The sequence below is a fragment of the Platalea leucorodia genome (genome assembly GCF_965183815.1).
Source record: "Platalea leucorodia genome assembly, chromosome: 3".
In the NCBI taxonomy this organism is placed as follows: Eukaryota; Metazoa; Chordata; class Aves; order Pelecaniformes; family Threskiornithidae; genus Platalea; species Platalea leucorodia.
Genome location: NC_138825.1, coordinates 98,329,971 through 98,354,678, shown reverse-complemented (window position 1 = coordinate 98,354,678; position 24,708 = coordinate 98,329,971). Strand labels below are relative to the sequence as shown.

General features: G+C 37.8%; 1 protein-coding gene across 1 annotated transcript in view; it reads right to left on the bottom strand.

The window, feature by feature from the left end:
• Window positions 1-24,708, bottom strand: part of EYS (eyes shut homolog) — a gene marked incomplete at its 5' end in the record, with an annotated part of 904,266 nt that overhangs the window by 309,178 nt on the left and 570,380 nt on the right. The window lies entirely within an intron of this gene.

The window sequence follows — 24,708 nt, the reverse complement described above, 5'->3', positions numbered from 1 at the left end:
TTTTGATGCAAGAATGAATGAGTTTGAAGTCTTTGCAGAAACAACACAGCATGGAAAGGGAGGAAGACATTCCACATCCTAATTATGAAATTGCCATCTTAATCAAATATGTCAACTATTTCTGTCTAAAACAAACAATGGGATGTTGCTAGGTTGAAAGCTAAAAATTTCCCTTCTGACTACATCTAGCTTGTCTCTTTGATTTATCTAGACCCCTCGTAACCTCCAGCACCCTGTGCCATACCTGGCAAGGGCAGATGCAGCTCTTATTTAAAAGGAAAAAATGTGTTAATACACAGCTGCAAGCCCATCAGATGACAGAGGAGTACACTTAAAAGGGGCTTATTCCCCCCTCCCTTTCCCTCTTCTCCTTTTTCTTCCCTTGTCTTTCTTTCCTTCCTTCCTTCCCTTTTTCTTTCTTTCTTTCTCTCTCTTTTCTCTTTTTCTTTCATCTTATCTTTATTTTTATTTTCCTTCTTTTCTTTGTTTCTCTTTCCCTCCCTTCCTTTCTTCTTTTTTCATCTCCCTTCCCTCTCCTTCCTCCTTGCCTTCCTTTCCTCCCTCCCTTTGTTTCTTCCTTCTTTTCTTTCCCTCCCCATCCTTTGTCTCTCATGTGTTGTGTTCAACGTGCACATAGGTACTGATTAATGCACAAATGCATATAATCAGGCACTTGTCCCAGTTTTTTACTTGCCAATATGTCAACTGAGCCTCAGATCAGTATATTTATCTGCTCATAAGGAATTAAAAATGTGTGTCCTCTTCCACACATGTAACATGAGGAGTTTAGTTGTTTTGTTTTAGGACAGCTATGGTATTTTGATTTTTGCACAAGCAGATATATGCCTTAGTCTCAGCTGAAGAATCACCTAGCATACAATTATTTGCTTGATCAAGTTTATGAGACTGATAAAAATTTGAAGTAACAGTAACAACTCACCCATCTTGTTAAAAAAGTCAGTGCAACAATATGAACCTAGCTACAATGTATAACACATAATACCTGAATAATTCCATTTTGCTTGGCTCAAGTTTCACTGAATCATCTATACAGTGATTCTGAGTATCTTTGAAGGTCACAAATCCCATTTCTATTTTCCAACATAAGCAAAATTTTAATCTGTTCTAACACCAACTCCAATAGCAAATACATTACTATATATGCTTAAATTCTGAACATCAATGATACTGGGATAAATTATAAACTATTAATGCTGGCCTCCTGTTTATCACTGTAAGAGTATGCTGAATTTTATCCTTTCATGACTTTTCAGAAACCTATTTACAAAATTAGAGTCACCGTGGTCACATCCTGAACAAAGTTCTTAAATTCTCAGGAAGAGTGAAAAGAGAAACAGCAACAAATCAGTAACATATGTACATGTACAACACACAGTAAAACAAACCAAAAATTTCAAGCAATGCCAATCAATGACTAGTGATGCAAAAAAGATGGCCTTATAATTTTGCATGTATTTAATCTTTAAAAATCCTGTTTTGAAATATAAGCCTGTATGTGTAAATTTCAAAAAATTAAAAAAACAAAAAAAAAACAAAAACAAAAAAACAACCAACCAAACCCAAAATTGGATAGAAAACTTCTTCCATTTTATAAACAGGACAATTTCTCTAAGAAAGGGCAGACACAGCTTTAGAGGATTACCTCCTAACCCTTGTTTGTCTTCCTTCTTGAGCTCACCACTGAGCACTAAATCTTTCCCTCATTCCATTTGCCCTGAACTGCCCCCGCACACGGTTTTGCTTCTCCCATGGAACTGCTCAGTTATCGCCACACTCCTGAGATACTGATACCTAACCACCTCTTTTTCTTGACTCCACTTAGGCTGAAGGACACCAAAGCTGCATGCAAGATCTCTTTCCTGCAGTCCTGATTCCTCCTGTACCTTCTCAGGTTTTTGGAGGTTTTGTGGGTTTTTTTCACTGTTCAGCACATAATTAAGTAAACAGGTGAGAACAGGTCAAAATTACGTCAGTTCTTTGGTGCTTTGCTAACACAAGGCATCTGAGCCCCTAGGAATCTCACTACAAGAGAATAAAATCTGTGATTATCTACAAAATTTCAAGAAAGACCAAACAAGCAAAAGCTAGTGCGTCTACCTTTAGCATTCCACATATAATTGTAGTAAGTACACAGAGCACTGCAGACAAAAAAATTGTACTTTATTCTCACTGACATCCATGCTTTTTATCTTCCTATGCTCACAAACGATCCTGCCTTGCAAGACAATACACTCCATTATTCCACGGACTGGGGGCAATTTGGCTTCTGATGGGAAATATATTCATGCTGCTAACCAGAAAGCTTTTTAAAGGAGTCAGCTCAATAGTAAAATTGCTGCAATTGCTTTATGTCCATAAATATGGTAAAAGTTAATGAGAGAAAGCACCGAAGAATATTTAGCAGGCTCCAGATTTTTGTGAAACCACTAAAAATGTGCTACTTGAATCACAAATGGCTACATACCTTCCCACAATAGCTATTAACATAACCCACTGCTGTGGTTTTACCTATACAGATTCTCACATTGTTTGTAACAGTATACAATCTCTTTTTATAGAACATAAGCTTTGCTTATAATCCTTCTGCTACACTTACATGCAGCTTTTTCATTTGACCTCTAGAGCTGGCTTCCTAGATTGCTATTTGTCCTAAAGCAGAGTGTTCATCACCCAAGCCTTTAGAAAATAAAAAAATAAAAAAAAAGAAAATGTATTTTATCTTTGACTCTGAATGTCTAACACTTTCTTTCCTAAGAAACAGGAAAGCCCTTTGGCCTATAAAATCCTTTCAGCTGTAGCTCATTCCCCCGTGTACGTACAGCTCTCCGCGTTTTTCTGTTTACATGAATTCCCATTAATGTCAGAATGTTAAAAGGTTTGAGACCTAGCCATAATGGTACACATATAGGTAGGCAGGTCTGCAGCACAGTCAACTGGCAAGATTCATCAACTCTTGTCAGTACCTACTGGGTTTCGTCTGTTCCAATGAGCTTCAGCTGCATCAGCTTCAGAACAGAGGCCTTCAAATTTAAAACTTCTCGAGAGCTACAAAACTGTAAGTCTTGGTTTTAAAGACAGGCAGAGATAGTCAAAACTTTTGATATGCTCATGAGCGTATGCTCCTGTGGACGATGGAGCTTCTGTCTCTGGATATTTCTATGTCTAATGCATACTCTGCAGTTTGTATTGATTCAGGCACAGAGAGGTTTCTAATAAATGTTTTTCTTTTTTCTACTGCTCTTCTTTTTTGTTATTTTATACCTTAGGATAAAACACTCCTGTTCAAGCTATCATTTTTTCCTCTTTCATTGACACATCTTTTACATCATTTACTATTCCTTTAATTAGAAACACCTTACAACCTTCAAAGAGAAGGCATCATTGCCTGTGGGAAGGACTCTCTCATGAAAAATATGAACTATTAATTTGCTATTTAGAAATTTTATTTATTTTTGATAAAGAAAGAACAGATCTCTAACAACAGTATATAACTATGGTCACAAGAAACTTATGCTTGTTTAAAACTGGGGAATGCCAAGTGATAAAAAGTTTTAGAAAAGTGAAATGAAAAGGTCAGAGCAAGGACTGTTTCACTGGCCTGGCTACAGACCCCTCCAGCCCAACAGCCAACTTCCAGTGGTACCCCATGGCCCAGGCTTACACAAATAGCACGCGAAGAGGAACGCTTCTCCTGGGACTGCCTGTTAGCTTCCACCATAAACAGCGCCATGGCTTCCTCAGCCAGGGTGTGTGTGGCCCACCACACTGGGCATCCACCCGTGCTTCCCACCTCCCGTGAGTCTGGTTGGCAGGCAAGCCAAAGACATAAGTGGTGGCCTGGTGTCCTGCCCCACCAATGGTGACGCCAACAGCTGCCCCATACGCCATGGCCCCCTCTCAGCCCCTCACTGCTGCTTGTGGCTGGATCTCTCAGTGCACTGTGTAAGGGAGCAGCAGGGAGAGGCAGCTGTGCACCATCAGGGAAAATGAGGGTTTTGCAGAAATGTATGGAAGGAAGAAGCTGAGCCACACAAAGCAAGGGAGCAGGCACAGCTGGAGGTTATGGCCCCACAGGTAGCAGTGGGGGGATGTGGAGATGGAGAAGGCTGGAAGTTTGTGACCTCTGGTGGCAGAGGGATAGCTCCTGATCAACCTGCAACTGCCCAGGGAACTGCTGAGGGCAAACAAGATGCTTCAGGAGACCCCTCAGAGCCAGCTCAGCCCACACCTTGTGTCTGCAGAAGCGGGCAAAGACGAGGGAGACTGTTACTGAAGACTCCCTCCCTTCTGTGGGGTACGGAGGCATCAATCTGCCAGTCTGACCTGATGTCTCCGGAGGCTTGCTGCCTGGCAGGGCCAGGATCCAGGATTTTGCACAGGGACCCACAAGGCTTGCCCATCCCACACATGGTTAACCCTTGCTACTTTTCCGTGTGGGCACCAACAACGCTGCCTGGGTAACCCGAAGCATCAAGAGTGACTGCAGAGCTCTGGGCGTGAGGGAGGAAGGCATGGGGGCCCTCAGTCCCACCAGTGAGGGTTCAAGTCCTGACCAGCAGCCAACTCATCCAGCAAAACACCTGGCTGTTTTGCTGACACATCTAACCAAGGTGGAGCAAGAGTGTTTTTGCTTGTTAACCTAATGAAGAGGAGTTTAGACTAGGTGTGCTGGGGGACAGCTGCCATAACCTGAAGAGAAGTGAGGGAGGAGCAGATGTGTCTGGGCAACAGCATGATGAGAAGCTCTTGCAATTAAGATGAATTTAACTCAATATGTACTGGTATAGGATGGACAAGCTCCTCAACCACTGACACATGAAGAACAGTACAAGCACTGCAAAGAATTACAGATCTTAAGTCAGTTAAAACATCATTATATTTAGTTAGCCCTCCCCACCATTTCATTTTCCTATGAGTATTCATACACAGCGTCCTTTTAAATTACAGGAACACCTATAGAAGGTTGAAGTTTAACAAATATTTTTGTGAACATATTTTTGGGGAGATTAGTGCTGGCAACAATTCTTCAATGACCTTAAAACTAATAATTTCATTTTAATTAATAAATAAGTCTTCAGTCCTCCAATTAGGATGGCATAAAGCAAATTCAGCGATGATACTTTGCTGTGAAACTCTGAGCTTATTTCTTTACTTTTTGAGGAACATGGGAAATACATGGACAAAAGGTAAATTTTTTTAGTATTACTTTTATCTTCAAGTTGACTACTGAAAAAAAAAAGAAGGGAGATTTTTACAACCAGTCTTTCTTAGTGGTAAAGCTGTTTAGTGAGAGTTCCATTTCTAGCTGGACTTTATGTCTTTAATAAAATATTACTGTTCTGCACCCTGGAGATTTTCAAACAATGACTCTAACTACTGTCAATTATAGTTAAATATTTTGTCAAAACTACAGTGTATCTAACCTTTGCACTTAATATCAATAAATCATTTCAAATACTAAACTGCTGTTTGCACTTCCTTCATTCACTATTTTTACTGTACAATTGTGTTTGTACCTATAGTGGGAATTCAGTTTTTCCAGGTACACACTACCTTTTCCATACTACCAATAGGTATGCACAGTGTTAATGATGTGATTTGATTGCATTTCAACCACTGCTGAAGGTTGCCACATGCAAAAAAGCTTCACATGAGGAAAAACAATTGCCATGACAGAGCAAGGGTTCATGCTGAAGATGAGAAGCCTTCAGGGAAGGTTTGAGGGGGACCTAACAGCAGCCTTTCAGTTAACAAGGAGGTTATTAAGACAGTCAGGCTCTTTGTAGACAGGAATGACAGGAGGATAAGAGAAAATGGTCTTAAATAGAACCAGGTAACTTACCACAGCAGAAACATGCGTGCTGTCCTAACTATAAAGACTTTATGCCTCCCCAGTTTTGTGAACTCTGACAGAATATAAAAGCAGAGTGAATGGATAATATTAGTCATATGATGCCTTTTTTTTTTACCTCTTTTAGAGCCTCCTGTCTCAGGTGGCCTATGCACATAGCAGTGTTTTTCCTTTAATCTCAATATGCTGAAAGTACCTCAGCTTTCATTTTCTTTACATTTCTACGTTTTATCTCCAAAAACTGCATTTCTTTGAGGTTTCACATTTAATGAGTCATGTCAATCACTCTTTTTTGCATTCTAAAATAAGGTCAGTCATTCCAGTGAGTCCTGGAGGACAGCCACAGCAAAATAATCCATAACTTTTATTCTTTATTCCCTTAAATACAATAACCTACTTCATATTTGTAATCAGTATTTAAAAGGTTTTAGTTTCTTTTCAAATGAGTCTCATGTTCTGCTGTATGTTTTAGTCTTTTCAGCTGAAACACCTTAAAGACAGAGCAGAGCAATGATCTTCAACCATTGTTTCTATTTCCAGATGCAATGCTATTTCACTGTGATCTGCCTCACCTTTGGTTCCACATAACGTACCCACAGTTACAGTGAACCTATGTTTTACGCTGTCAAAGAAGCCTGTGCTGCATGACTAGCAGAGAATTATAGTTATGTTTTTCTTCCAAAGTTGAAATGTTCTCTAATGTGGCGTGCTAGACAACAATAAAACGTGGTTAACATCCAGAACCATTGCCAATGCAGCCCACAAGCACCTTTCAAGCAAAGAAAAACAACAGTTATGAATAAACCCTCTTCACTGTTCCTTTGTCATGCTTAAACAGAGCTATGCATTCAAGTAGACTGCAAAATTCTTGTGAAAGGAAAACGCGGCTGTCGTAGAGCTCCTGTAATCTACAATGTCTCTGCTTCTAGCCTAAACATACACATACACACCTGCACAAACACATACATAGAATTCAGCTGCCTTAAAGCAATGGAAATTCAGACCCTAAAAACCAGAAAGCTCCTTCCCTTTTCCTGCAATTATTGTATATCTTTCCTTTCCTCAGACACACGTCAGTCATGCCTGTTCATCCGTGTTTTGATTCCTAACTAACTCCTTCATGTTCAAAAGTCAGTCTGCAATGGTGCTGGTAGTGAGATCTGCACTTACTCTTCCTGCTCACCCCATAAAGGGGACAAATGGCTGCATTTTCCATTAATTTTCAGCTCTCCCCCCCATTCTGTTCAAGAGTTATAAAATACAGTCGGAAACAACAAAAAAATCTATATGTACAAGATTTTCTTACAAAATACATTTTGCAAGTTATTTTTCAAAAAATATATGTATGCACAAACAGCACAGTTCTTTAGAAAGCAGAGAGGTATAAATAAGCCAAGAGTACAGTAGAGATTGAAATTCAGAGATTTCTAATCATACAAGTAGCAACGTTCTGTAATATAGACTTATTTTATGGGAAGTGGAAGCAAAACCCCCTTTTAAAAATGTAAATAAGTTTGTTTATTATTTACAGTATTTGGATACTATGGTAAAAATGGGCATGAAATATGTTTATATCTAAGAATAAGAGTGGATTATCTTAACAGTAATAATTTCCATTTTTTATATATTGAGAGAGAGAGCGAGAGTTAATACGTATCAAATGTCTATATGTATAAAATACATAAACCACACACTTTTTAAAATCTCTTGGGAAGGAGGAAAAGAGTTTCTTTTAAACTATTCTAATTTTTTTACTTAATAGAAAACTCACCGAACACCAGCAAATAGCTCTATTTTTGTCCCTTTTCTATGACTCATATGGGCCAAAAAAAGAGGTTCTGGAGAGCTCCCCATGGAAAGGAAGGACTGGAATGCTGGACTGTGCCCAGCAATGCGGACTATGCCTCACACTGCCATATGGTATGTGCCAGTAAAACATTTGTGCTCCAACAATCTTTCAAAAGTATAACTTAAATGAGTCCGTTTCAAACTAAATGGAAATCAGATGTACCTTTTTTTTTTTTCCCCAGGTATAACAGTTTGGAGAGCTCTAACACCTGTACCTTTATCCATGAATGCAGAGAGTTCCTGAATTACTTTGAAATTATTTTTGGATGACAGATACTCAATTGTAATGTTTAAAATGAAGCTCCCCAGTTCTGTTAATTTCCATTCTGGTCTTCATTGATGTCTGCATTCTGACAGCTGGATTGATGGCCATTTACACATGTTCATGTCAGCACTTTCGATTCAACATCTTTCCAGAATCACCTAGTACAGGTAAACTGTGGCTATGATCTACCTTGCCAGGTAAAAATTCTGAGGCATTGATTCCATTATGTTCTAATACTGAAACTACTTGAAATGTCTACAGATGAAGAGGATCATGACAATTCTGGAAGTTTCAAGCATTTCTGTTTTAATTTGGTATTCTACTTACTTATTCTTTGAAAAAGCATTTTTCTGTCTACAAATAAACACCCATAATTCATTTTCTAGAAAAGAATAGTTCACACAAGCAGCAAGAGCAGTGAATGCTATATGCTTATGTATATGTTGGAGTGGGACAGCAGATATTGCCTGATTTTTTTCTTAAAAGTATACATAAAACAGTAAATAAATTAGCTGATTACCATACATTTAAAAAATAATAATTTCCCTACATCTTTTCACACATATATTGACTGCAAAGAACAGAGAACATGGGAAATCTTCGTCCCTCCTTAAACTCAGGGAAAAGGGGGCAGAGTCTTTTAGCAGTAATGCATTTCAATTATATAAGGCACCTGAAATGTGATTAGTGCAGGAAATTGTTTTATTATTATCATTAAAGTATAAATAGTTCCTAAAACAGGATTCTCTTTCATGCTTAAGTGTGGATTTTAACATCAAATACACTGCATGACTAGATCTATTAATTACAATATTAGCTTAGTGAGATGAACTGAGACTTGTGTGACTGCTGTCTGCCAGTCACACAAAGAGATTTTTTACTATGGGGGCTAGCTCAACAACATACAGATAATGGAGAGAGGTGTTAAGTTTTACTGCAATCAGCAGGTGAGCAGAAAAGATTCTCTCACTGAAGGTATAAAAACATATGTGTGTGTGTATATATATATATATATAATTAGGAAAAACTCAGTTGTGTGTGGTTCTGTTTCAGCTAAAGCCTCTGTTGTTTCTTTCCTTTTTAAATGTACCATAAGGGACACAGAGAGGATCAAGTATTATTACAGCAGAAATCAGGAGCAGCTCTTACCTTGGGGATAATTTGGCCTGCTCTCAGCAGAACTTCACAAGCTTTGCTAAAATCTTTCCCTTCTGTTGCCCTTTCAACAAAGTGCTGGCAGCTGGCACACAGCCAGCACCAAGCTCAGTGCCACTGCTTGCATGTTGATAACCCCCACGGCTAGAAAGCATTAGAGCCACCACTGGGAGAGAAGCAGATGTATTCGTAAGAAACCAAGCTTTTTCACTTCTCCTACTTATAAACCAACTTGTTATTTTCAGTCTCTTAGAACTAGACTTTGAATAAACAGAAAGGAACTAATTTTAACATCTAATCAACTATTTTAAAGATTACAAACAATATCAGTGGTCACAGCATGAAGTGTACATAATATGGCTTTAAAATGTCCTTTATAGTATTGCAGGTTACTCCAGAAGGCATTTATCTTCCCCATTATTCAGAATAAATAATACAGATGGGAATAGCATGATAATCAAAACCTTGCAATGCATTGCAAGAACTACACACTGAAAGCATGAGGTTTAAATCTCTAATACAAGAAAAATCAGGACAGTAATCATCCTTTCCCTCCTATCCCCCAATACCAAATCAATCACTTAAGCAGGATTATTTTCTGACTAGAAAACAAACAAGAAAAATCATTGTGAAATCTAGAACAAAACAATATTTCTATCTGGCCAAATCAACTGGTAGAAGGGATGGATTTTTTAAATTTGTTTCACGGTGTTTTTTTTTTTTCTAATACAGCCAAAAAAATCTCCATGAAGAAGGTGCGTGGACTCTCCGACTATGGTGTTGCTTAAAAGCGGCACTTACAATAATATTGTGTATTCTATGCATTTAGTTGAGGATGCATGTACAGTATCTACTGTAGCAGAAGGATAATGGAACTCTCTCTGAATAATTTGTTCTTGTTCCAGATCCAGATCTTCACAGATCCAACATTTTGATTTAGCAAGTTAGCTTGAATTTGCTTAGCACTACGCTGCTGTGGGAGAAGCAATATTCAGGTGATTTGCTGACAAATATTCTCAGCAGTGTGCTTCCTGCTGTTGAAGGTTATTGGAGAAATTCTCGTGGAGTCCTAAGATGAAAACTATGTTCATCCTGAAAACCATCTCTCCTCAGTCACTGATGAAATACTGTGGCAAGATGGCATCGTAAGGCTTGCATAGTAGCTATGCTTGTTCCTCATAATTTATAGTAACTACTTTTACCTATTAATGACACACACTGCACAAAATTGAAAGCTAAGTTTTATCTGTTCTGTATTTATAAGTAAATAGGTTGTATTTACTGCAGTTGCAACTTTGCATAAGCAAGTTGCAGTTTGCATAAGGAAGTTGCAGTTAAATTGGCCAAATACATGTCTCTGCCTTCAGCATGCCTTGTTTTGGTCATGGCTATGTATGCTAGCTCTCAGAGTGGTGCCAAAACTGTTACTGGGCAGGTATGTCAGCTGCAGAACCTGTCTTTATCTTGGACATATGGAACCTGAAAACAGTCCCAACTGAAGCTGCACCTTCAGACATGGATAGTGTTCACAGTAGTGCCCTATCAAGCTCTCTTTTACAAATAGGGCTGATGCTATTGATCCTAACAGTGAAGCCATGGTGCTCTGAATTAATATTTCAATCACCTCTTCTGGTGAAGTTGTGACACCTTCAACTAATATCTTATATATATTAGATATGTGTTCAGTCTGTCTGTATCTCTCTGCTTTCCTTTACCCCAAAGTACTTCACAGTGCAAATATGTGGCTGTCTTATGAAAGAAATACTAAAGCCCTCAATTAAGAGTGTGGTGAGCCTTATTTCTACTTCATCTTACGTCAAGTATAGAAGCTTGCAGGCTGTCTTGTATGCTGGTATGCATCTTATTCCCACTTAACTCATAAGTTCTAATGAAGACCTGCATGCAGGCAAAGCATCAACAAAAGAAACCTCAGTGAACGTTAAAAACACTCATCATTCACAGTATTAGCTTCCTCAATGATGTCCAATAAAGGAGGCATAAGACAGATGCCTACAACATACCATTTTCTGTTTCACTTTCTGAGTCACAGTGGTCTAGGGTCTGCTAATGTGAACAAGTACTACAGAAACAAATGTTGCCATGAATATTTAAGAATATAAATAAGGAATGAACCATTAATAACACAGCAGACCAATGTTACACCGCATAAAACTCAGTATATGTTTTGAAGGTCACACAAATGAAACCTTGATTAAAACCAGGATCAGGAGATTTAGTAGGTATCATTTATGACACAACCTATTACACAAAACCAAAACTCAAAGCCTAAAATAGATGGTTCATAAATTTTATATGTGTATATATTATAATATATAGTCTCAGCTGCTTACCCTCCTGTTTTGTATGTGACCTAGTCACTTGCAACATATAAATGCAAAATTCGTATTTGATAGCCTTTTAATATGGGAACTGGCAGCTCAAAGGATGAGGAAGATTCAGAATAATAGTGCTGCTTAGGTAATTTATTTCAAAATATACATCTGAAGTAATTTCTATACTGAAAAATTTTAAGTTTTCATTTGGAGTTCTAGTGTAAGCACTGTAGAATAATTTCCCCTGTGTAGAAGAACTTGCAGTGCAAAAGGAAGCCCCACAAATTTTCCGTAGCGAAGATTTTGCATGAATCATAAAGATTAAAGTATGCAGACACAGGATGTCTTCCAAAATAACCATGTGTATGGAATTTGTATGTGGTAATGAAAAATGGGAAACTTCTCATTGCTTCAGAGTAAATACATGTGTTTGTATTGTGCTTGACTGTAGTGTCTTTGCTTTAAGTGCAGATTGGACTCTGAAGAAACTACATTGTGATTGGGATACTGGCTTTCTAAACAAGGGTTTGTGGAAAGTTGCCCACTTTTGATCATGATATCAAGTTAAACAGAAATCTAACTGCAAACCTCACTGAGGGGACATGGCTGAAAGAAAAATGGCTGAAAAATGCTAGCTAGCTAGCAATCAGGGCTGCAAAACAAATAACAGTTACCCATATACCTTTATTTGTGAAGGAAAAAATAAAAGTAAATAGGTAAATGTCTCCTATTGAGATGACACAGACAATTAAGGTGGCAAGAACAAGAATTTTTGCTTCTGAAAAAACCATGCGAAATACATAGTATTTGACTACGTTACAAAGGCATGCATTTATATATGAGATTTTTCCAACAGACCTCAAAAATGAAGACGACAACAACAAAAGCTGGAAACATTGATCAGATTTAGAATAGATCCAAAGACAGACATGTATGGAGCAAAGGAGACGGTGATCGAGATAACAGGCCCCCCCCCCCGATGTATGCCAGTTGAGAAACTAGGAATATATTGTGATTCAGATGGGCGAGCAACAATGAGGAAAGGACAGGGAAGGATCCTATCTACTAAAAGAGAAACAGTAGAGAGGAGAAACCAGGAACGAAAAGTAATGGGAGCAAAGACACTAATGCAAGCTGAGAGGAAGGTGAAGTGTTAAGAGCTTCAGTCTAAAGAGGAATATTGATGGCATTTCTGAAACTGTGAAAATGAAAAGGCAGGATTATCTGTGATCAGAACTCAGGTGGAAGCTTATGCAAAGTGGTTATACTATCTGGCAATCTGCAACAGCAGGAGAATTAACTTAGTCTGTAGAGGTCCCTGCCAGCTTTATGCTTCTGTTTGCACTGAAGTAAGGTGAGGCCAGTAGGGGTGGAATTGGATTTCATGTCACAAACGCAAAACAGGAATAGCTCTTCTTGCATTGATGGCATGGTACTCACTCTTCCACAACTGAGAGGAAACCAAAGTCAGCTCTAGATGTTCTAGGAGATAAAGAAGCAGCCCAGTATTTAAAAGGATCTTTCTCTGCAAAGGGACCTGAAGTTCTCCAAACAATCTGCCCAGTACTATTGTTCAAATGGATGCCTTCAGATATCTTATTCAGATTTAATTCAGAATGGTCATAAAGTGATGGCCAGAATAGAAAATGCCATACTAAATTTTCTAATTAATTCCACTTGGTCTGGAATTACTTACCACCTCCCTAATCCATTAAGTACAACAGTTACATCTTAGAATCAAGAGAGAATTAGGAAGAAGATGAGTAACTTGTTACTGTTTATCTCTAAGGTAAAAATTAAAAGAAACCTCAATTCTTATTTTACAGGGAATAACATTACTTTTAGGTCAGTATAAGAAAAAAAAAAATCTTTGTTATATATTCCAGTTCTTACCATAAGCAAAATGTCTCCTTTATATCAAATGAACTATGTTCACACAGTAGAAGTCTACAGTTGTACTTTTGTGATGTACACCATTCATTTCTGCTGAATATTCTACCAAGAGGATGCCATTTCAAGTTCTCCAGTATTTTTTCTCATACATATTTCATTATAAAACAAAAACTAACTTAAAATATGAAAGAACGCCTGTTTCTCTGTTTAGACTTTGCACCCACTTTTGCCAGAGGTTCAGCAATACTCTTTGCTGATGTCCATCTTAATCAGAGTCATTCTCTTGCTCTGTTCTGGTATATGGGTCTAGACCACAGAAATCGCTGCACAGCTTCATGAGCTGACACAGAAATCATGCCAGTTTTATACAGATTTTAGCTATACAAATGATTGCACTTCCTGTGTCACAGTAACCCGAAGTTTTCCTCTGCTGAGGAGTTACTGTAGATAGAGACAAAGCTCTGACAGCTGCTATTTGGCAATTCACTTACAAGCTAAATCTATTGAGCTTCTCCATAACTTTAACAAAATACTCTATTTCTTTCACTAGTTTATCAGCAAATTCCCTATGGGTGTGAAAGTTTATTCCGCTCTACAGTGTTGCTAGAGCACCAAATGCCAAACAGAAAAAAAAGAGAAAATGTACAGTTACTTATGTTTGAGGCACATTCTGAAGGACAGCACGGGTTCAGAATTAGTGTCAATTAAAAGGATCACTTGGTCAATGGCTGGGTTATCTAATTTATCCATACAAAAGCTGGAAAGCAGCTCTCTATCACATTGTCTTCCTGTTCAGCCAACGGAGAGGAATGCCCACTGTTCACCCCATCCCAAGACAACTTTCTAAAAGAACAGAAAGAAAACTCTGCAAAGGCTTCTCTTTCCACTACTGAAAGATCCCAGATCACCATCTTATATTAGTCACTTGGAGAATTACTAACGTCTATATGGAAAGTGTCTTGCCCAAGAAGACAGCAGGAGTTTTTGTTTGGTTTTATAAATCTCTGTTCATCCAAGTAGCAGGGCCACTGCAACTGTAGTCTGCTTTAGGAAGAGCCCCTTACTGTTCTGAGTTTGAATGGATGAGATGTCTATAATTTCAGGTCATGGATTTCCTAATATGCCTACCCCCTTTTATGATACGAAATGGCTATCAATCAATAAGCTGGTTACAGAAGAATCACTGTTTCAACTTTATACTTATTACTTAGTAGCCTTTACATAATTTTCTGATTACGATTGTTTATATTGCTGAAATGAAAGTAGGAATAAAGCTGGTGTATTTTCTACATCTTGTGCATACCACTAATATTTAAAAAGTCTGTATATTTATCTTCCAATAAAAAAAAAAAATCTTTGTAAGCAGGGTGAATGTAAAACACTACCTTACCTGCTTCTGATATCTCCAATCTCAAAAATGTAAACAATCAAGACAGAAATATTTGAGGAATTCGAGGAAGGCTTGAGGTACAAAATTACAATTTGTATAGGAACTGGAAATAGTCTCATTTCACAGCCAAGCCCATGCAGAATTCTTTGTTGTTGTTGTTCTGTTATTCCATTTTCTGCCCAATCTGGCAATATGCCAAGCACTTCCATCTACATGTACTTGTTAACGCTCACAGAAATCTAAAATTCACCTCTGGTAAGCCCAGTGTTTACCTGTCCTATATAAAATACCATTTAAGAAAAACAATGTTATCCCTGATGCCTCCAAGTAAAGATTACTCAGGAAAATCAAACTACAAATACTGACTTATGCTTAAATACCACACGGCAGCAGTCACTGAGGAATTCTTGACAAACACTGGATTCTGTTTTGACCAAAACAAAGAGAAAAAAATCTGCAAAAATAGATTACTATTTGGGAGCTAGAGCACATTCTCAGCAGATATAGAGAGGGATGGAAAAAACCCTTATTCACACCAAATAAAATGTGAAAAAATCCCATTCATTATAATCTTGGGTACAATAATGTTTCATTTACCCAACTCTGTTTAAAATTCTCTCCAAAATCCTAGTTTGATTTATTAGAAATGGTAGGCATGAAATGCAAGCAATTTGAAAAAAGTATTTTCAGATATAAAAAATATAAAAACAAAGAATAGCTGCCTGCTTTAGATATTTGTATGATAGATATGATTTTCACCAAAAAACATTCATATGAAAATCACTTGGGTAAAGAGAAACACTATAGGATTTAAGATTTATTGTTTTCAGTTGCTAATATGCCAAAAGTAACAAAATAGCTGCAGTGCATTTCATAAAAGGAGGAGCACGTGCTGTGCACACTTTTGGGGGAACAGTCATTAATGAAAACCAGAAAGAGCCTGGAACACAAAGGCTTTCTCCTGAAAACTGGTGTTAGCTCAGCACATAGAGATTTAGAGTGTGATCTATAGTATGGCAGTATACAATGCTTGTATTACTTAGGATGGTCTTCCCGGCATTAGAGAAATATTGAAAGCACTGATTATAACTGTTGTTGATGCTATTCACTGTGTCTTCTTTAATTGGTTTGTAAAGGTCCTACGCTTCTTTCTCTTCATGGGATGGGAAATTTATAGTCAATTTGGTTAAGTAAAGTAAAATTTCAGGCTAGCAAATAATGCCTATACTTAACATCTCCAAGTTAATTTCTTTCTATCTAATACTACAAATACATGTTGGGGAAATACGATAAAAACAGAAAAGAGAAAGACCATCTCACAATTAAGGACATATAAAAGATCTAGCCAGTGTCTTTTACAGCCCACCCCCAAATTATTATTTTTCAATTGAATACATTTAAATTATTTGATGCTAATTGATCCAAAACATCAGAAATTAATCTTATATCTTTCAAATGTTCAAATTTAAGGTTTTAAATGAAAGTAAAATCCCAACATTACTCATTGTTAGTATTAAAAATTACATTCTCATGAATAGGAAAACTCCGCGGCTTATGTTTTCCATCAGCTGCATTATGAAGCTTTTCCTTCTGCATATGTACAAGTTTTATCAACTTGCTAAGGACAGAATCAAAAATGGCTTGTTTTTTAAAACTTGGTTGTTGTAAAGGTCTAAGGAGGATCAGCTTCTGACTGTACAGGAAATGAGTTAAAACAGCATTAAACTGATCAGCACATTGAGCTTTGTGTGCAGCTCGAAGTTCTAAGGACTTAAAACCAGCTCCCTTATTTAAAGTACAAAGCAGGCTTCTCCATCCATAAGGAGCATAGTGCTAAGCCCTCTGAAGGAATGAGCAGCGTTTTCTTCTCTTATATGGACAGTAGGCATATTTAATGCATGACAACAATTCACACGTACACACACATTACGACTAAGGAAGAGACATATATATTACAAAACTCTGCCTGAAGAGGTTTAACCTACAGCTCTCATCTTCCTTAGGAGTGTTATGGATCATATTCATGTCTTAATAATGCCATTCTGCAGAAGTGAATGCAAAATCCACTGGGACGGAGAAAAGGAGGGAGATGTCCAAGACTTCTAGCTGTAGCCTAGTGAACAAGGCTGTCACCTGGCTAGAAACCTCAGAGGACTCATGTATTGTAACAGGATTTTGACTGTATGACTTCAACTGTACCACAGATACAGAGAAGAACAGAATTTAGGTCATCTTTTAACACTAAGAAATTCTATGTTGTTAAAAGAATGCATCATTTTTGGATGGGTGCTGAGAAAAGATTTGTAAGAATAAAGAACAGGAGATATATTTGCAAATTAAGTGTGGGAAAGATTATGCAAATATGGTGTTTTATATCAGTTGCATTATGCTTAGAAAAGGAAGAAGAAAAAAAGATAATGGGTTAAACCTCTTATTTAGTCTGAAAAAGGTATAATCAGATATACTGGGCTTGAAATAATCAAAATGTATGTAAAAATAGCGATCTAAAAATTCAGTTTGCTAAATAATGAATATTCTACTTTTGTTTTTTTACATAATTCAGGGAATTACTGATTGAGCACCATCTCCACTACAGTGATCATGACTAAATCCCTATAGTGTGGCTTTCTGCCTCCCTAAAATGGGATCAAGAACTATGCAGTACTTGGGAAATAAAGCATTTTCGAACAATAATCCAAAACCTGTATACGAAGCAGGCACCTATCTAACACTAGATAATAGAAAGCAGGGAAGACAGCAGCTGGGACTCTGAACCCTCCTCAGCTGCCAGGTGTCTGATTAAGGATCGCATGCAGATCCATCCGCCTGGAAGCTGAAGGCCAGAATTTTCTGCTGTGCATTGACACGTACAATTGCACTTTCAAAGAACTAAACAGGGATCATTATTTTCCTTTACAGCAGTGCCACAGAGGTGACGGTAGTGCCACTGTTCATCCTTTATGCTACAAAGCAATTATTATACCGTTCAGCCAGTGGGAGACACGGGTTCATCTTTTTTCTCTGTCTAGGACTCAAAATCTGTATCTTCTACGTATTAGCAAATGTCCTCGCTACTAGATAGAAAGCTAGCCCAGAGGGCATTTTGTCCCTCAGAGTGGCAAAATTCATGAAAACCAGAAGTGAAGAGGAAAGTATAGATTTTGTAGCCTTAGATGAGGGCACTTATCTGAGAGCAGGGAGACACAGGATTATTCGGATTTGCTTTATGGTAGGTGGAGAGAGAGAGGAACTTCTATAACGTGATTTATCTGAATGATTTTAGGTGTATTCCTTGAGATGAATCACACCCTAAAAACATCTATTTCTCTGCATAAAGGCAGTCTAGTGTCAGGCTCCAAATTCTGCCATAGGCAAAACCCACCATTTATACGGCACCACGAAATCAGTGTTTTAAAGGTCTCATAGCACGTACTATCTAATTAATACAGAAATGTCTCATTAATTAATATAGTTAAAATTGTTACAAGACAATAGAGTCTTCCTAGTAGCTATCCCTTTTCTTAGCTGTTATGCTCATCCCTCCTGTGTCCTGCTGGGTCCTAAGGTTGACTCTTCGGTCTTCCTCGAGAGTGATGGGGGTGGGAGGTTGTAGGGGGGTCACAGTGAGCTGCCAGAAGTGTCACGTTTCTTTCCCCTCAGGCTTGGGCTCTGCTTTGGGTTCTTTTTATACGTTTCCCTGTCACAGCAGGTTTCCTTCTCCCGGGCTGTCAGCTGCAGCCTGGCAGTGGCCCCCAGCCCCGAGCAGTGACTGGAGGGGGTGTGTGTCACCCCCTCCCCAGCGGGGCCACCCCCAGAGCCGAAGCTGGAGCAGGGGAGGCAGCAGCCACTGGCCCAGGTGCAGGGGTTAAACCAGCGACACCCAGCTCAGGCTTTAGCGAGGCTGAGCCCCTGCAAAGCCGGGTCAGCGCACAGCCTGGCCTCCCCCTGCTGAGGGCAGAAATCATATTTACTGCGCTGCACTAGTTACCTAGCTCTCATATGGATATCGTCATAAATCTCTGAGGTTAGGCATGATGAAGTCTATCTTTAGTTTCTGAAGTCTTGCTAAGGACAAACTATGGACTATTAGTGATCAAGTATAAGACAAACAGTATTTATTGCAAATTAAGCCAGCCAAGCTGACTTTTCTGATGTGATTAAAAGTTACTGTATATGTTCTTGAAAGCACGGGAGAAAAAGAAAAGCAGCAGGATGGGGCAAAGTTGGAACTAAAATTGCTAGTTGGTAAAAACAACCATACACCTGCAAGGTTCTGAGAAGTACCTATTCACTCGAGTGCAGACGTAAGAGAAGTTCAATTAATTGAATGAAATCTTTACGTTTGTCTTCTCTCACAGTTCCCCCAAATCCCCTAATCTCTCCGAGAAGGAAGCTTCAAATTCAAGGAATGTGAGATGACTCCAAATTCAATGAACTTAAAAATTAACCACTATGGTTTTCCAAATAAAACAATGAAGTAATTTGTACTACTGCTTTTGTGGACAGTGAATTAAAGAATGCAATATCCAATTTGTCTCATATATTCACTCAATACATTCCTACTGATGTTACTGCACTGATCCCCCCACTCCCTTCTTTTCTGCTGTTGATTTAGAAGCCATCTGACACACTAAATTGAGTACTTGCATTTTGGTTAGGAAAAGTCCCTTTTTTTCTGCTCAATTGAAAGGATAGAGAAAGAGATATTGCATCAGGATTTTACTGATCACTGAGTGGTTTCTGGTCCTAGTTTCTATGTTAACCTAGGAAGTAACAATATCTGGTAAAACTTTATCCATCGGTCATTCCAAACAGAAGCTTCTGACATTACTGAACCAGAATAAAAGGGATGACATCTCATATTCTATGAAAAACAATCTATTACAGGAAAGTTCCTTGCACCCTCTCCTTTCTTAACCAAGTCCTTAAAATTTTAGGAAATTAACACAACCATTTTTTCAAAGCCTTGAGAGACTACATGTTTACTTTTCAGTCACCAGAACCAAATGGAGTGTGTCTAGAACCTGCACTCTATTAAATACATAAAGTTTTAAATTGCTAGTAACAAAAAAGGTAACAAAAACAGTAGCAGATGTATCTTTAGTTACCATTGTATTTGGTTACCATGATGTTTGGTGCAGTCTTCTGTTTCCACATGTGCTGATTAATCATGAAGTTTCAAGACACATTCATATCACAAAAGAAAATAAATTTCTGTTTTTAACTACTAGAAATGCTGTAGTAAGAACTGGTCTCAATTCTTATTCTGAAGCTAGGTTTCTTATGATTTCTACTGTACAGGAACTTGAATTCAAAGTAAATCAAATGTCACATCTATTTTTTAAATATTCCAGTCTCTACTGGAAGGGATTCCAGCACATCTTCAGATTCATCTATAGATGAGCAAGGAAAAAAGGCTATTTTAAGGTTAATTCCAAGCTAGCAGAAAACTCAAGAAATCACCTATTATATATTTCCACTGTACTGGGTTTAGTGTTGCATAATGCCTTTCAGCTGGGCCAAATCTCTCACAAGAACAGCTCAGAGATTTTAGCATGATGAGTCCCAAACTCTAGCTCTGTTTTGATCTCGGATATCATTCCTAGTAGAAACCTAATCTAAATCAAAACACACTCTGATTAATCAGTCTCTCGTTAGTTTGTGTAAGTTAACAGATCTACTTTTATACTATAAAAAATAGCAGCCTTCTATAACCGTTGAGTGTTGACTCTACATAGTTTACATCCTATAAAGGGGAAGGATACAAACTAATTTTACGGAATTTTTCTCTATCCTCGTCCATTGCTTAGCTCCTGACAGAAAGATGGTGTCTTAAAAATTTCATATATATATTCTACTCTAACAAAATTAAACTTTGTCATACAAGCCTGTTGTCATTTATGTCTTCTGCTACTCTTAGGACTTTTTCTGGCAAAGGTTGCCTCTGGAATATTTTGGTAACAATTCACACAGCTTGTACTGCTGTGTCACACAGATAATCTGTACTGCTGAGGAGAACCATAATGAAGAACAACTAAATTTAAGATGATGAATTTTCTCACAATTAAATTTAAGGCAAGAAAATGCAGTAGTAGTTATATCAAACACATGTAACAAAACTGCAGTAGTTGCTTGGCAACAAGGATCAGACTTTTTGGAGAACAATAAATAGCTACAGCGATCTATAGAGGTTTGCCTGTAACACAAAGAGGGAGCTGATACTCATTGGCAGGTTGGTTTGCCCACTAAGCGGGTTCTGTCTGTGTGCCTTTTTGTGATTCAGAGTTTGAATTTCTCTGTTTAGAATCCCGATGGTGTTATATTCACTTTATTTCTTTGTCTCAACCTATAATGGCAAACTAGCAGCCATCAGGTGAATCTGCTGAGCAGATACTCTGTCTGGCTTCCAATAGTCCAAACTTTGAAGGTTTCTTGGAGCACCTACATTTGGTCGTTCAAGAAGTGACTAACTTTGAGCCACTGCTGCTGGGGAGACTTTTTCAGAACAGCGTCTCTTAACAGCAGTGTAAAGGGTTGTCTTTACTTTCACAGCACATATCAGGCATCACTATGTAGAATATGCCCAAGTCCAAACCTCTCTGGTTTCCGTGCTGTGAGGACCAAAGGCCGTGAATAGGTCCAGACTTGGAGATCTGCAGGGAACTATAAACAAGAAGACCTGCATCACTATTAAGCTCAAACCAAGACATGAACCCACCTGCAGTATGAATGACTGGAGTACTTTGTCCCTGGCCTATGTGGCACAAATTTTTATAGCTCCTAACCTCCCCAGTATGAAAGAGCCTCAAGGCTCCCTCCTGCAAAAGTTAATGGGATTCGTAGACAATGTAAACCTCGGCTGCTTAGGCAACATCTATAGCTATTCTCCAAGAACAGTAGCATGCTCTTAAACAGATGAGTCAAGGAGACTGTGACCTGAGCCTTTTTCCTAATGTGGTGCTCTACCATCAGCATAGATACAGCCCTTCCTGTAAGGTAAACTATTTCAGATTTTTGGAGAAAGAAAAAAATTTGCTCTCAGCAAAAAATAGAATATATTAACTTGGCATAACTGCTTTCTACACAGATGCTCCACTGCCTCTATGTTCCAGATGAAACAGTTAACCTTAATGTGCTGGTAAAATATCCTCCTCCCTGAAGTAGCAGTAGATCATTTCATTATAGATTAACCTCGTCTCTGCTATCCACTTCATCACGTATGATGTAACAGTGCTTACATGAGAGGTATGAACTTCACTGAACACATGGAGGGATTCCCTTTACAGAGAACTTAACTACCTCTGGATTGAGTTCTCACCATCAGTGCAATGGAAGCTCAACATACATGGAGAAAAAAACGGAATTGTGGTGCAAACTTTTCTTTTTTCTGGTTGAGGTTTATTTCTGTAATCAAGTGTAGCCTATTCAGAGGCAGTGTCTATCATAAAGACTTCTGTTTTATCACAGAAAAGAGCTAATTATTCAGAGCCAATAAGAATGATAAAGGCACCAGGACACTCTGGTACCTCTAGGTAAAGTCTAACTTTATTTTTCCTTTGGTTATAGAAGACTTTTGTTTATATAAATGCATCTGTCCTCTCACAGCCTTCCCTTTCAATTTTCACCTTTAAGCTACTGTCTAAGGCTTCAGATTACTGCTGATGTCAAGAAAGGTCTTTAAAAAGGAGTGAGAATATGGCACTACAATCATGAAAAGAGGAGAATTCATTTACAACCTACAGCTATGCAGACTTTCTTTACAAGAATTTCCTCAGCAGGTTAACGTTCCCATCCTGTGGACAGGCTATCTAATGATAAAGGAAAAGAGTTTAAATAACACATTTTTTTTTTTCTCTTAGGCACTAAGAGAAAACTAAATAACTTATGAGACTAAACATGCTTCAAAGGGATTAAAACCAGACACAAAAGTGTAGAACACTGCAGAACAAACAAGAGAGTGTTTTATTATATTTTTCTTCCATCTGACTACAGTGGATGAGTAAATCTAAGGTACTCCATTTGATTTAACTGTCTGTGGAGAATAGTATGAAACTAAAGCAAGCCGTAAAAAAGTAAGCAAAGATTCTAAGCGTTTCTAGTTATTCTGACATGTACCCAGATGCCCCACGTTTCATTAGTGCATGAATAGGATACTGGTGGATAGGCTGCAACTAAGACCCTTCTTTTCTATTTAATACTCTTACCTCAAAGAATCAGAAGAAAGTGTTTTCCATGAATGGGCCCATATAGATTGTGATTTCATAGAAATTCCTTATGGCTGTTTATGAGAACACAACTATTGATGGGACTGCAATAGTTGGGAGATTCAGAATTAGTTTGCATGCACTAATTCCAAATAATACACTTAGTTTTTATTATCTCCCTGGAGTTCACTCTACCTTTGGTTCCTCATTTAACATAATATCACTGAGCTGTAATACTGCTTCACATATGAGAGCTTCAGCAATTTCACTGTTTTTAGTGGTCTTAAAGTGATCGTACCTGTAATGCAGAACTAGAAAGAGCCTTTTGATGCTTAACACCTATAAACCTGTCATTGTAGATCACAGAAAATCTATTATACCAGTGAACACTTTCTGCTTCAAAAGGAGATGAGCAGGCAAGCCTTTTATGGCAATTTGAGAGGCATTTAATGGTCTGAATCACTATTCAGAAGTTTTTTATACATGTATTAAGTCCAATATAATACTTGAGCTTAAGAAGGTGACAAGCATTAGCTAATAACTGTCACTTCATAAGTTCCACCAAGTGTTAATGAAAATGACATTGGAGGAATTAGCAGAAAACCAAACAAAATATACAACAGCTACCGCATGCTGTCATTTGAAAACATCACATTTAAATGATGTATTAGTTAAAACATTACAGTGCATGGAAGAAAAAGGGAAAAAAAAAAAGGCAAACAAAAAAACAAGGGAAGAAAAATCTGGATGTGAACCTTATGTATTATTTGTTAATAGCAGTAAACCTTCCATCAATCAATATACCTCATACTTCCTAAAAACAAGCTCAGTTAAAGAATTGCCCACTACTTACAGAGTCAATTTGTTAATTCAGTCAACATCTGTCCCATTACCATGGAAGAGTTTTCCATCAAGAGTCTTTGATATACTTTATAAAGCTGCTAACAGATTTAATAAAGATGCACCTAATCAGGTAGTGCTTCACCTCTTTACAGCTATAAAGGTTTTCACAATACCTTTTTTTTTTGTGTTTTTGAGCTAAAGCATCAAAAAGGCACAGAACTATCAGCAAAGCTAGACTTCTCTAGCTTAGATTTTACAACAGTGACTCTCCAGTGTTTCTAATGTATGCAAGCACAGAGGTAAACTTTTGGTGTTCAATTTTTTGTAAACTAAGTACTCTTGTTTTCTCTAGGTGAGCTAAGAGATGCAGGAAAAAATGAATAAAGCACATTTAAAAAAATGCAAATAACCAAAATTAAATGCTCAGGAAACATCTAAGCAAAGTAGACATGTACACAAAAAGGCGAGAAACTGGCTAACTTTGGATTCATGGAGGCTGCATCTGGCCAAAACAGCAAGAGCAGATTGACCGGATGAGGAGAGGCTTAGAAGGCTGTGACCGCTTTTTACTCCCTGCCAGTAGTCTGAGTGGTGCAAACTCTATCTCATGTGACAAACGAGATTGAAAAGTCTTCTTCCACATCCATAGCAAGTTTTAATACAGTTATAGACGTAAATTGCGTAACTTAACTTAGTAACTAAAAGCACATTTGTCAGCTTATTTCTACCCACTGCCTCCAAAATTCACATTGAAATTCACCAAATATATATGTATTTTTAAAAGGGGATATTTCCCTGCATACAATTTTTAAATGTGTAGATAGCATGAAACTAACAATTCTTTATTAATTTAACAGATGAGAGTATCAGATATCTATTCATAGTTCTGTAAGAGCTCCTGCTTG